The sequence below is a fragment of the Pagrus pagrus genome (genome assembly GCF_965226575.1).
Source record: "Pagrus pagrus genome assembly, contig: HAP1_SCAFFOLD_134, whole genome shotgun sequence".
Lineage (NCBI taxonomy): Eukaryota > Metazoa > Chordata > Actinopteri > Spariformes > Sparidae > Pagrus > Pagrus pagrus.
The window spans coordinates 17,666-32,972 of record NW_028175329.1 but is presented as its reverse complement, the minus strand read 5'-3'; the positions used below and the strand labels follow the sequence as shown (position 1 = coordinate 32,972).

Genomic DNA, 15,307 nt, shown 5'->3' with positions numbered 1-15,307 from the left:
AGTCACTTCAGTTCATCAGTTTGGTTTGTTGAAATTGAGCTTTAATTTTTCTATTAATAAATAGTGTAGCCTACAAGGCAGGGAGTAACTCAACCCTCTTGAATAGTTTCTACCTCAGTTTGTATGGTTTGTTGAGTTAGCACAGGATTAATATGTGGAAATGACAAAGAATTAGAAGCATAAGTATGTTTTTGGATTAAATGCATACGTTTCATTAAGAGCCAGTTAACACAGATTTGGCAATAATTGCATGGAAATGATTTAAAACATGCCTTTAAGAAATGTGATGACGCTTCCCCTTTAAGACACTTGCCCGTGTTTACGCATAGCGCTCAGCTCAGCTGAGCAGAGCCGAGAGCGAGGGGGGAGGGGAGAGAAGCAGAGAAATTAACAGTGAAATAGTTACAGAGACAGTTGGTTTAACGCCTGGAAAATAATACCCATGTACTTGGTGTTTCATGAGGACCATGTTTGAATAAGCCACAGCGGTTTTGGTGAGTTTCAGCTCGTTTTATTGATGCTTCGTTGTACTGTTTGCACTTGAATGAGTGACTGGTCGCTAGCAAAGAGGTAATCGCCTTAGCTAAACCAGAGAGAGACATTCTTCCTCGGCGCGGGAGACAACACATAGCCTACGCACGCGACCGTGGGACACAAGATCGCGAGCCAAACCCACAGACTTGGTCCCTAAAAGACATCTTCATCTTCACCTTCATATTCATCGCTTCAATGAGGATTTGCCAGATGGATTACTGGTAAACTCGCTGCCAGAGAGGTAGGAGTGTTGGAGATATTTCACTGAACTTGAACTGAAGTGTTACAAGTTTACATTCTGTTTCATAATTGTCAATATTGTGATTTAAGGTGTAATATTGTTTTACTTTATTTGGATTTAGATGCTTTTAAATAGTGAAAAGGTTTTTCTACTTATGGAATTAATAGAAAAATAACGAAACCAAAATAGGTGCAACCTATTACCATAAATTGAGATAGTTGGTCACAGACCGGTCTAACATAATTTAAATCATCCTACCTGGATGAATTATTAAGGAAGAATATTTCTTATTCAGGAAAAGAAACCTGAAAAAGGGAAAGCGAATACCAACCCATACCTGCAGGATACGATAGACACTGTCTGAACACTGTTGTGTTTATTGTTCTTGTTTACTTTAAGTAAAGTACAGGCTTTAATTTTAAAGAACCTGGTCTCTGGTTTAATTTTAATCTGTCGCCCCACTCCATCAGAACCTAGAACTGGTCCAGTGGCTTTCACCGATTCTTGGGAATTTGAATAAAACGGGTTTTAATTTGGAAAATAAAAAGTTAGTTAAATAACAAAATCTGAAGGTATATCATTATAGACCAAGGTCTTGGCTGTTGAGCAATGTATCGGTGCAACCTCCTCATTTTGTATTTTCTTCATAAAATAGGCGTTCTTCCAGTTATTACTTTGTTTTTGTCCACACCGCAGACATGATAAAAAGCAAATACATTTTAATTTATTTTGTCTAATATGTATTTAGAGTTTTTAAATCATTATCTGGCATCGTTAGTAAACATATGCTGTTAAATGTCGAATATTCACTTTTGTTCATTTTTTATACTGTTTCACGTGTACTCCTTTTAAAAGATCTAACATCATACAACGTTTACTTACATACCATCAAATATCAAATCATCATAGTAAAAAATAAAGTAATTACGAGTAGGAATAATGTAAAATGCATCACTGACATCATCTTCAACTGTCACGTAGTGTCCCCTACTCATAAAATAATACATTATATTCTTCTGTAAACTGTATATTGGAAGTGAAGAACAGATAACAAATAACAATTGTGAGCAATGTGGCAAACATTCAATAAGAAACATGTTCAATTAGCAATAGGCTATCATTAATAAAAGTACCCCTTAATAATCATCATAAGTAAAAAAAAAAATCATTACCAGTAGCAATAAGATAGAATTCATCACTGACCTCATATTTAACTGTCATGTAGTGCCCCCCACTCATAAAATAATATAGATCATATTCTTCTGTAAACTAGACGTGAAGAACAGATAAATGAATAACTACGTCTTACAGTCTCTTTTCCATAAACTGAAATGTTTCAAATTAAAGAAAGCATTCTGTGTAAATGCCACAAAACACATCTGGCACAAAAATAATAATAATGATAATTCGTGAACTCCTGTGAGTATTCCCTGACTGTTTTACATCACTCCACCACTCATTTAGCTTTATTGGGAAGTATATGGTGTATATGTTTCTCCTCTATGAAATCCATGACTTCAGCAGACAGGTTGTATATCTCCCAGGTTGTTCTCTTGAAACTTTGGAGGGACACTGCAAAGGAGAGAAAAGTTCTTCTTGTTCTTGTATTGCTTGCTGGGGCCATCTGACCAAAAGTGAATAGTATCAACTTTTGGAAACTTTAAATGAATATCTGTCAGGACTGGTTCCAAGTGAGTCCAAATGGCAGACGCATCTTGTCGCTTGAATTCTGATACTGTGCAAAAGCCTGTCTTCTGTTCTTTTGTATAGTACATGCCAGTGTGCAGGTTGAGCTGTGGGAGATTCTGACCAAAATGGCATGACTGCACCTCAGAAGTATACTTGCATTTCCACGCCTCAGAAAAGTCAACACGCACACTTACTGTGCTATCATTGCACTTCTCGATCATGCTGCTGTACTCTCTGGTCTGGTTCTGAAATGAGCACACGTGTGTTGTTGTTTCTGTCTTCAGTTTGTCTTCATATCGTAGGAGAAGCTCTCCCAACAAGTCTTGTGTTGATCCTGAACTCGTTCCCATTGCTGGCATTCAACATTGGTCTGGTCTTGCTGTGGTGTGGGAAGTGTATGTTTGTGGAGACACCAGGTGCAGGAGCGCAGAAGACATGCCTCGCTTGTCTGTGAACAGCAGACAAGTTCAAAACTATCCTCCAGTTTGATAGGCTCGATGACACCATTTCTCTTCGGACTTCAAGCATCAGCTTAGCATTCTCACGGTACTTGGCGTGTCTTACGATCCGACGGTCTAGGTGCTGTGACATAGAATGGACGTAAGGCACAAAAGGATGAATAACTGAGCTTCACTCTTGGTTCCTTCTTGGTGAACTTCTTGTGGAGGTTCAATACTGTATTAGTCAGAATCATTCTCTGATGCTTTATTTTCTTGCGCGTGATTGTGTCCTGTATGTCAGTTGTCATTCGTGCTGCATTATGGTAGAAATCCTGAACCTTCTGAGTAGTGCTATATCGTTTGAACATCGCCATCGCGATGTGCGCGTGCGAGATAGTCACATCGCATGACATGCGATATTAAAAGTCACCCCTTCAAAGTTCACTCGTGCTAAAACATTTCAACTTTGGAGCAACGTTTCACCCCTTTCCCATTAAGCCAGCATTGTGTATTTGGTGTCAACGGATTCATTAAAATCTCTAGCTTAAAAGCTAAGTCCACTTCAGTGTCAAAAGTGTCACTGTTGCAATTTTTTTTCTCTTCTGTGCATCATCTTATTCTACCTATGATGCACTGCACAACAGGCTGGCTAAAGAGACTTCCATCCCTAAGGCTCTATTTTGATCAGCTGAACAGATGATATGCCGCCCATTGATTGGATGCTAGACTCCAGTTTCTTTCACAGATGTTAATTAACACTGTAGAACCAAAGTTCAGGTAAACAAAATAAAACAAAATTGCCTTGTCTGGTGAAGTAGCCAATATTTTTTCAGAACCTTGCCTGACAGCGTCAAGTTCTTGTTCTTGTGGGCAGACTTCATGAATGAGTGCATTGTGGAACAGCTGAATTTTCTTGATGGAGGGATTTTTGAGTTGGCTTCCCCGCAGCAGCTGCTCTGTTTTTTTTCAGGGTGATTCTTGTGTTTTTTTATTCCAAGCTTGTTCTTGTACCCAATGGTTTTTCATTCTGTTCCTATCCTTTGTTACCTCTTGAAGTTTATTTTTCATAGCTTTCATCTCTCTAGAGTATCTGTACGAACAAGTTTAAGGGAAAATGGTAAACTTATAGGAGCTTGAGTGATCTTGAAGCATGCAGTAGAGCTGAAGGTTTGAAAATGGGGTCCTCAGGAATGTAGTTGACCTTGTAGTTGCCTGATTTTATTGCTTTTTATAAATATCTGATGTTGGTGACGAATATGCGGCAGGCCGCAGCACTGTGCAATTAGACCATGGCAAAGAGTTATCACACGTAGATTTTTCTTTAGTGCTGGGTCATCATTACAGGTCTGCAGTTTTCTGAAGGCATCAGAAGTAATGCACCAGTTAACAAAATCATACACTTCTGCTGGTACATATTTACTGCACTGGAGAAGGGAAAGCGTGTCACCACCACACTAACCTCTTCCATACTTCTCCTTAGGATACCTGCAGCCTTGTGTAGGATTTGATTGTCAGTGAGAGTCTCTGTTCTCAGTTGAGGCATTGGCTACTTGTCCTCTGTTAGTTTTTCTCTTAGTATGGAAGCTTCTGTCATTGCGTGAGCAACAGTGACGGCACTAGAACAGATAAGATCTGATTTTCCAGGACGTTCAATGAAAATCAGTTCATCTCCATAATGCTGGATCAATTTCTCTTTGAGTTTCCATGATTTATACATGCTTGGTCCTGCAGCTGCACTCAGTTTTGAAACATAGCTCTCGGTGACAGCATTCAGTGTTGTGACCTGAAAAAACTTTGCTAGTTATTTCTTCAATTAGTTTAGTGAAAGCTTCTTCATATTCACTTAACTTTTTTTCAGACAGATATTTATGTCTGGCTGCTGAAATGTTTCTCTCTGAAATATAGTGTCCAAGGCAGCTTCTGTGGTACTTGGCATCATAAGCAAAAAGATCTTGACGGGTCAGCATACGATGATGTACTTTTTCATCGTGCCTCTCTGAAGCTGCACCGAGTACATTTGACCTTGTACTTTCACCTGTACCAGTACTTATAGGGGTCAGGCCTTCTGTATTTGTGGCTTTCTGGCTGCAAATGAAACACTGGGTACGAATGTCAAATCCAGTGTCTCTGCTCAGTCGTTCACTCTTACACTGTTCCTCGGCTGGTTTTTGGTCACCGGTCGTAGGCTTGCAGTTGTTAGGACTGGAATAATTGGCCCTGCACGATCTGTGATATGAAACCTTAACCTTGAAGGACAGTATGTCGTCAGAGTAGGAGGATATTCTCCTACGAACTTCATCACCTCGTTCCTCAGCAACCTCGATTATTGTTTTCAGTCCTTGCAAGGTGGGGTTCCTTTATGTGTGGATTATTTTTATCTGCCTGGAGAGCACTTTCACATATTAAGCACACCTTTTCATCCAGTGTCTGTGAGTGTGGCTGGATTGCTGACTGCGCTGGCTATGTTGTCTCCATTATTAGAGTAAACTCTGGTAAATATGGAAAAATACAGTAAATCTGTGTTACCAATTCTTGGCCCAAGTCTGTATCTCTTTCCATCAAAAACACATACGCACACACGCAGTTATGCACACATACACACATTAGATTGCCTTTGCTATCTTATGCTTGTAGCTTATGCTAGTGTCTGTTTGCCTTGATCAGAACACCTGTTGCCAGTGATTAAAACTTACAAGTTGTCTTGCAAATAAAAGATAATATTATTTAAATATATGAGTTAAGTTACACATTTGTATTACCTGGTATTTGCCATTAGGTTGGTGGTTTCTTTTGTTTGCAGCACAATCCATGTTTCTACTCAGGAGAGCTGTATGTTGTGATTTAAAATAACTGTCAAGTTCAACCCACAGCCCCTCTCCTCTGAGGGAGGGAGAGGGGGCGCCCCTCCCCCGCCCCCACACTTAATGGCAAAATAAAACCACGTCATTTATTAATGGAAATCTGTTTTGATAAGATTCTCAAATTCAATATTCAGAACAATCTCTTCTACACATTCAAACAGAAAGTGTATTAATAAATTGATTTAGTTGGGAATTACAAGCCTCTGAATCCAGAGAAGCGCTGCACAAAATGGATTCCTATGTGAAGTTGCTTATCATAACTTGCCACTCATAATACTCAGGAATAGGATGTTGGAAGTACTGCAATATACACATCTCAACCTTCTAGTAGAGATGCGCTTGGCATTTGCAAGCATTAAAATTGTCGAGGGAGACGCATGGAAAACAACCAAACATTGCTTAGTGCAATTGAGTACGGTTCTCTATTTTGCTCATAACCACATTGCCCTTCAGAGGTAATTGTGGGTTCCATAGCCCCAACAAACACTCAAGAATTAATACATTTCGTTCAGGCAGGGCTAGACAATCTTAACTGAAAAGGAATTTTACTTGAAAACCTTTTAATTTTAAATACAAAAAAGTAAAATGTTATTTCACTATGAAAATTAATTTTCATGATTTCCGCCTATTGTATCACCTCCTGCAAGTCTAATACTCTACACTCAATTTTACTGCGTTTCCTGCCGTCACTCATTTTCTCACCTTTCCAGCGTGTTGTCTCTGTAGGGGCTGTTCTCTCTCTCATGCGCGTGTCTTCCTTGTTTTCAGTCCTTGCAAGGTGGGGTTCTTGATGTGTGGATTATTTTTATCTGCCTGGAGAGCACTTCCACATATTAAGCACACCTTTTCATCCAGTGTCTGTGAGTGTGGCTGGATTGCTGACTGCGCTGGCTCTGTTGTCTCCATTATTAGAGTAAATTCTGGTAAATATGGAAAAATACAGTAAATCTGTGTTACCAATTCTTGGCCCAAGTCTGTCTCTTTCTCCATCAAAAACACATACGCACACACACAGTTATGCACACATACACCCATTAGATTGCCTTTGCTATCTTATGCTTCTAGCTTATGCTAGTCTCGATTGATCAGAACACCTGCCGCCAGTGATTAAAACTTACAAGTTGTCTTGCAAATAAAAGATAATATTATTTGAATATATGAGTTAAGTTACACATTTGTATTACCTGGTATTTGCCATTAGGTTGGTGGTTTCTTTTGTTTGCAGCACAATCCATGTTTCTACTCAGGAGAGCTGTATGTTGTGATTTAAAATAACAGTCAAGTTCAACCCACAGCCCCTCTCCTCTGAGGGAGGGAGAGGGGGCGCCCCTCCCCCGCCCCCACACTTAATGGCAAAATAAAACCACGTCATTTATTAATGGAAATCTATTTTGATAAGATTCTCAAATTCAATATTCAGAACAATCTCTTCTACACATTCAAACAGAAAGTGTATTAATAAATTGATTTAGTTGGGAATTACAAGCCTCTGAATCCAGAGAAGCGTTGCACAAAATGGATTCCTATGTGAAGTTGCTTATCATAACTTGCCACTCATAATACTCAGGTTTAAGATGTTGAAAGTACTGCAATATACACATCTCAACCTTCTAGTAGAGATGCGCTTGGCATTTGCGAGCATCAAAATTGTCGAGGGAGACGCATGGAAAAACAACCAAACATTTCTTAGTGCAATTGAGTATGGTTCTCTATTTTGCTCATAACCACATTGCCCTTCAGAGGTAATTGTGGGTTCCATAGCCCCAACAAACACTCAAGAATTAATACATTTCTTTCAGGCAGGGCTAGACAATCTTAACTGAGAAGGAATTTTACTTGAAAACCTTTTAATTTTAAATACAAAAAAGTAAAATGTTGTTTCACTATGAAAATTAATTTTCATGATTTATGCCTATTGTATCACTTCCTGCAAGTCTAATACTCTACACTCAATTTTACTGCGTTTCCTGCCGTCACTCATTTTCTCACCTTTCCAGCGTGTTGTCTCTGTAGGGGCTGTTCTCTCTCTCACGCGTGTGTCTTCCTCCCTCCTGTTTCTCTCTCTCTCTCTGTGTGCTGTGTCTGTAACCCCTGCCCCTCCCCCACTGCTCAGTGCGGACACATAGATGTCACCACACATCACCTAGTTGACCACGCACGTGCGGCTTGAACAGGACACCTTACAAAGTTGAAAAAAACAATTCATATTTACCTTAATCCTCGTGTTGTCCTGTGGTTCTGACCCCAAGTTAAATCTTTTCCTGTCAAAATTGTTTTTTATTCATCAAATGGTCTGAAAATAATGAGGGTTGTCCGATACTATGCTCTTTGTGATTGAAATAAATTTGAGATCATTTGATTGAATTATGTCCAATCAAATTACTTAATAATTAATAATGAATTATTAATCCTTAATAATTGTCCTCTGGGGTCAAAAAAGACCCTGCAGCACAAAGTGGTGCGATGGAGCAAATTGTCACACCATACTGCTTTCCAAAACATCTTTGATCTTGGATGTTTGATGTGTGGGGTCAAGCAATGGTTATGACAACAACAAAAAAGGTCTTTTCTCACAGGCGTTGGGGCATTTCACATTTTAGTCTGAGAGACAGGCAGCAGCACAATTAGGAGGCAGAGGCGGGTCAGTGACAAATAAGGGTTTGCATTATGAGCAATTCAAAAAAAAAATTAAATTTTTTTAAAAAGCTTGCATCAGGTTTGCTAAAATGTATATTTTGTATTTTTGTTGGTTTCATGTCTGCAAGTGTACTTATGAAAACAGTTACTTAATTTTAAAATATCACATGAAAATAGATTTTATTAGGATTATTTTAAATGAAAATTGTATGCGTTTTAGTAATATAGAGCCGGACAAATGCTGAAAACACTGTTTTGTAAATAATATTTGACAAATTATGTATAAACTGTAAAAACACGTTAATACATTGCAGTAGAGGATTACATCTTATTCCTCATGAATGTTCCTGTATATTATACAATTTTTATGAAAAATACTGGTGACACCAATTGACACAAACCAGTTACACCACCTGACTATGTTGCTTCTACAAAGGCCATTGTCTGTTGAAGAAACTGGCACTAAAAATCAAGCATGACAGTGAACAAGGTCAATTGAACTTTTATAAATTATTTTCAATGAAGAAAAAACATCAACAAGATTAATTAATTTTTACAAATTAAACATCCAAAAATCATGTGAAGTTGTTATTTTATGAATTAATTTAAAAAACAAACATCAAAAAATCATGTGAACTTGTGTTATTTTATGAATTAATTTGAAAAACAAACTTCCAAAAATCATGTGAACTCGTGTTTTGACTGCGATGAATTAGTGTAAAAACATGTCAAAAGTTGTGTGTGTGAGGTGGTGGTGGAAGGGATAGAGAGAGACGGAGAATCGTGTGTTTAGGGCTGTGTGTGTGCTTGGAAATGTTTCCAGTCCTGTGTCATGAGTTTTGAGTTACATGAGTTCAAAGGTTCTGGCGCATAATAAAAAAGGGATGTCAGGTAGATGAGGCCAGGTGAAGACATTCTTCCCACCCAGTTGTTGCATGAAGCTCACTTTTACTTCTTCACCCACCACCTGGATGACCTGTCCCACGAAAGGCTTACTTTCATATCTGACCAGAATGAACTTGCCTTTCAGATCCTGCTGACAGTTGGTAGATGTTGAGGGGAGGTCTTCTGATTGCAGGTTGCGGAGATCTACTGCAGTTGGATCATAGCACTTGCAGATATCAGGTCTTGCACAGAAACATGAAATTTCCCTCCACTGAATCGCAGCTCACTCTTCAGAGGTCACTTGTCGAATTTTCAGCATACCTTTTACGGCCGGGACATTTGTTGGGACCGATTCGTCGTACTTGGAAACGGCTTCCTCGGATATCCAAAAGTACTCGATGCTTGAGGGCTGATCCTTCAGGAAGTTGTAAAGTTCCTCAGCTGTCTGCAAGTCAGTGCCTCTTTGGACTGCTGTGTCCGCAGTACGCTTGACAGCCCCTCCCACTACATCAGGAGCTCCTTTCCCATGCGATTTCTCTCTGTAATTTCAAGTGAACCTTTGAAACCCACTCAGAAAAGGCATTGTGTTGAGAAGAACATTTTTTTTCTTGTTTCTGTATTGGGTCACTGGTCCATCACTTATGATATGTAGAGTGGTGGGTGTGTTACATTTGCCTATGGCATCCTTCAATACAGGCTCCATGTGAGCTCATACAGCACGTTCATCATGGCGGGGAGAGGCAGAGAGAGCGGCATAGGAAAAGGATGATAAGGCTGTATACACCACACTTGCGTGGATTGTAACCTGCTAGCGGCTGCCCCCGAAGCGGAACGCCTGAATTTCACTGCCGAGCTTACAGCCGTATTTCTCAGAAGTCTACACGAATGCAGACTTCATCCTCACGTAGTATTTCTTTCAGCTTGCTGAGTGTTTTGACTTGGTAGAGCCAGTTGAATTGGTGCTTAGCTAGAGAATCTAGCTACTTGTTAAGCAAAGCCAGCAGATCATCACACTTTCCACTTTGTGTGACTTTTGCAAAGTTAGCAAAGGTTTTGCCTTCTTCAGATGTGACTACTCTGGACCACTGCTGCCATGTTAGAACAGTCTCCTCCAGAGGTCCTTCAAACTCAATGTCATTATAGCAACACTTGCCCAAGCGCGATACATTTTGCCTCATAACATGCGACTATTCTCATCCCTACAGAGAAAGCTGGCCACTTCCTCTCTTTTCATTTGTGAGGCTCTTATTGTTTTTCATTTTGTTCTTTTCACTGACCATTTTCATTTTTGTCTTTTGCCAATACAGTTTCCTCTATCTTTTTTTGTCTTTTGTTTTGCTGCCGGGAGTTCCCTTTTAACTTTGCGAAGTTCAGACCTCAGCTTTTCCCTCTCTTTCAGCACTGAGCTATATAGTATTTGTTCTTTCTTTACTTTCCTTTCCTTGCAGGGGTTGAGGATGCTTGCAGCCTCTCTGTAACTGGCTGCTCATAGTCATGCGCGTCCAGATGATTATGCATATGCTCTGGATTGTCGAGATGCTGAATTTGCTCATCTGACATGTCCATAGATTGTGGGGTTAAGTTGAGAACATCAGCAGTCTCGTTGGTACTTTCTCCACTTTTCCCTCAACTTCTCCTGCTTTGTTTTGGAAAGCTCAGCTACTGGAGTATTCTTTCACAGTATTTCAAGTGTGTGTGTGTGTGTGTGTGTGTGTGTGTGTGTAAAAACAACCTTTCGCGCCTTTTGGCAAGGTAATTGGCCCTTGCAGCAGGATCTGCAAATAGCAGCTATAGGGGGAAAAGAGGCTCTATTATATTGCAATAATTATGAAACAATAGAAAGTTAATAAATGTAATTTTACAGATCTAAATTTTAATCTTTGACTAACATTTGTCAGATTATTGGAGTTTTAAGTCTTTTTAAAGCTGCTGTTCATTTTCAACATTGTCACTGTTCACCGACTTCATTCTGCTACATTATGAAATTACATATTATTGCACTATATATTGCTTAAAATTGTAAGTGAATGGAAGACATATACAGCCATACAGAAAATTATTAATACCCTTGCTAATTGTTGTTATTTTTTATTTTTGTGATGAAATGACTGCATTTTTTCAAGTTTGTTTATGAGTTATATGTGATCAACAAGTGAAAGAATGACAACAATACACAATTCAAGATATTCTTCATTTCAGGGGTGTTTTATTCAGGGATTCCCAAAAAATGCCATGTTCAAAATTATTCATAACCTAGTCCAATGTCAATGGCATAGCCTTTGTTTTTTATGACTGCTTCGAGACGATTCTTGTATGTGTCCACAAGCTTCCTGCATGTCTCCTGTGAGATGTTTGCCCACTCTTCCTTTGCGAAAGCCTCAAGATGGGTCAGGTTGGTCGGTTTCCTAGCCTTCACTCTGGTCTTCAAGCGATGCCACAAGTTTTCGATGGGATTCAGGTCAGGACTCTGACTTGGCCATTCTAGGACGTTGACATCATTGTCCTTGAACCATTTCTTCACTACCTTGGCAGTATGTTTAGGATCATTGTCTTGCTGGTATGTCCAGTTGTGGCCAAGCTGGAGTTTCTCAGCAGATTCCTTCACATTTTCATCAAGGATCCTGATGTAATCCTCCTTTCTCATGATTCCTTTGACCTTGACAAAGCATCCCATAACATTATGCTTCCACCACCGTACTTGACTGTGGGCAAAGTGTTCTTCGGTGAATGCCTCTCCTTTCTTCCTCCAGACATATTCAGCATCCATATGGCCAAATAACTCCAACTTGGTCTCATCAGACCACAGGATAGTTGACCAAAAGCTGGGATCTTGCTTCAAATGACCTCTTGCAAAGGACAGGCGAGCCTCCAGATGTTTCTTCCTGAGCAGCAGTGTCTTCCGAGGCCTACGTCCATGGAGACCTCCTCTGTGCAAGACTCGCTCAATGGTGGGGGCCGTAACACCTTTGTCTCTGCCTGGTCAAGCGTTTCAATTAGGGCCTTCGTTGTGGTCTGGGGGTTGTTGTTGACTTCTCGGCAGATTGTCCTGGCAAGTTTGGGGGACATCTTACGCTTCCTGCCACGCCCGCTGAGGTTTTTAACAGTATTGAAGCTCTTGTGCTTGTTGATTATGCTCTGGACGGTTGCCACAGGGACATCATACTGCTTTGAAATGGCCCTGTAACCCTTTCCTTCACTGTGGGCACGCACAAGACGTTGAGGTAGGTCCTCACTGAGCTCCTTCTTCTTGACCACGATGACCAGAAATGAAGAATGACCAGAACACTTTTCCTCTATTCATACTCTTCTGGGAAGATGCAATTTTTTTTTAAATCAGTGTTTAAAATTTGTTCAACAATGTTAATGGTATTTATTCCATTGTAACATCTTAAAATAACCACATTTTTGTTGAAGTATTGTCGGGGGTATGAATAATTTTGAACATGGCATTTTTTGGGAATCCATGAATAAAATACCCCTGAAATAAAGAATTTCTTGAATTGTGTGTTGATGTCATTATTTCACTTATTGGTCACATATAATTCATAAACAAACTTGAAAAAGTGCAGTCATTTTATCACAAAAATAAAAGATCACAACAATTAGCAAGGGTATGAATAATTTTGAGGAGGTCAAATGTCAAACGGTGTAACCAGTTACACCATTTGACATTTCAATTTAAATTCAAATTTAACAGGCATTATGATGGACACCTATGTAAGCACGTGGCCTCGGTGTGAAGATTTCAAACACATTTTTTAAAATAAATATTTATTTTTACAATTATTATGAACGATAAATGTTTTCCTGGGGTCATACCATTTGACATGTAACCCTAAGCACACCTGACCATACCCTAAAAATGTCAAATTATCAAGATTGCCAAGAGAGTTGCTAGTCTCGTCATGCAGCAGTTTGGCTTATCAGGGGTCCTTCTCTGTGATATAATTTCCTGTCACGTGGTCTTTTTGCACAAATTAACAAAATGGCTCCTTGAATGTTGGTTACACCACCTTGACACTTTAGGAAGTTGACTTGACAGACACAATTCTCCAAATTAATTATAATATTCAGAACAATGGCGTTCCATTGATTTTATTCATTATTAAACAACACAAATGTAAGATTATGCCAAAGTAGCTGATACAGTGTTTTATTGAGAATTTCACCTTTTTTGAACAAGTTTAACTATTTGGTACGATGTTTTTACGGTTACACCACATTGACATTTGCCCCTCCAGGCACGACCCAGGCTCAGGCCATCAACTGCGCAACGAACCAGGCCCCTCCATCCTCTCGTTGAGACCCCCCGGTGTTCGGGTGCCCAACTGCTGGATCCGGCGTCTCTCCATTTTTCTTCTCTGGGCTGTGCACCACCTGGAGTTACATTGTAAAACGGTGGCGGTCAGTGAAGACAAATTATGTTGTAGGAAACGTCTGACCAAAAGAGTGTGTGTTTTTCTTTTTAGAAATGTTTGTGAAGAAATGGTTTGATGAAGAAATGGTTCTTTAGTGTAATGCATTCACACACAGGTGCATGCACACACTTCTCACACTGTAGTTGTTTGTGTTGTTTTTATGGTTTTGATTGTTAATACAGTGTTGACACTGTTCCAGCTCCATTGTAATACATGCACACACAGACGTTCACTCACTCACACACATTCCTTGCAGTTATTGTGTTTTGTATATAATTGCGTCTAATATGTTAAGACATTGTTCTTTTGTGTAATGTATCTGCACACACACACTGCTCACACAGTTGTTTTGTTTCTTACAGTGTTGAGAGATTGCAGCAGAGTTTTATAGGGCTGTATGCTCCATTTGTAATACTTTTGCACACAGGCGTGCGCGCACACACACTGTATTGTTTATTAAAAGAAGTGATTGTTATTTCTCCCTGTGTTATGCTGGTATTCTTAGTTATTCTGACAGAATTTTTTTGCATTATTTCATAAATGTATGCCAGAATAGGTGCGAGGTTGGTCTTAAAAAGTCCTAAGTTTGAGTCGAAATTTTCATATGTTTCCATTATTTTGGTTAACTATGGCTTTTTGTTTTTTGGTCCGTAGGGTTAGGGTTAGTAGGAGTTCTTCAGGCAAGCCACCCCGGACAGGTAAGTAGATGTTGTTTCTTTGTTGTGTTGTGCCAAACTGATGTGTCTCAGTGTCATTCCCTTTTATACCCTCCTGTCTGTCTGAATTTAGTTTGCCAATCCTTATGTATAAGCCCCTCCCCTTTTAGAAATCCAATTATAATCAATTCTCCCAATACTTTGGTTCTTCTTTATCTAATATTAGGTTTAAGTTTAGAGTATAGGGATAGGGCTAGAATAGAAATAAGAATTAGGTTTTGTAGTTTTCCACCAATTAGGGTTTGAGGTGAGAGAAGTGGGTTAGGGAAGTGTCACAAAGAAAAATCAAAGTTCCAGAAAGTGTTTAGGAGCACGTTTCAGGCCATTCTGATTCGATTGGGACACACATGCTGAGGTATATAATTTGTTGTCTGGACTCTTTAGTATGGCCTCAGTGGTCCCAGGGATCCCATAGAATTCTATTGGATCCCTGGGACCACTGTGGCACTCAAGCCTCCACGCCACGTCAAGGCAGAGTCCATGTGGAGGTACCTAACTATAACTAACTACATTTAATTGAACTAACTACATTTAATTATAACTACCTATGTCTAACTATATAACTAACTACATCTAACTATTTACAAATATTCCAAAACAAAAACGGAAGCCAATGCTTGTAAAAGGAGAAAAAAAAAAACAGGATGCCACATGGGACTTACACTGCCTGCTAAACAAAAAGGGGTAGGGGTAAGGGGTTGGGGTGCCAGGGGTAGCATCCCCCTGCCAGGGGTAGCATCCCCTAACCCTAACCCTAACCTTTATTCAGCAATAGGTTGTGCCTTATGCTGTTTTGCCATCCCCCGGCACCTTCATCAGGTCTCTATTAACGAAAGGTTATGCCTGATGCTGTTTGCCTTCTTTCTTACGAACACTGTTCTGCCGT

General features: G+C 39.6%; 1 long non-coding RNA gene across 1 annotated transcript; it reads left to right on the top strand.

Annotated features, from left to right (window-relative positions):
• The first annotated feature begins 621 nt into the window (after window positions 1-621).
• LOC311254020 lies at window positions 622-14,512 on the top strand. The gene is made up of 3 exons (XR_014622144.1): window positions 622-775; window positions 13,529-13,691; window positions 14,360-14,512. It is a non-coding gene; the product is annotated as an uncharacterized lncRNA (long non-coding RNA).
• The last annotated feature ends 795 nt before the right edge of the window (window positions 14,513-15,307 follow it).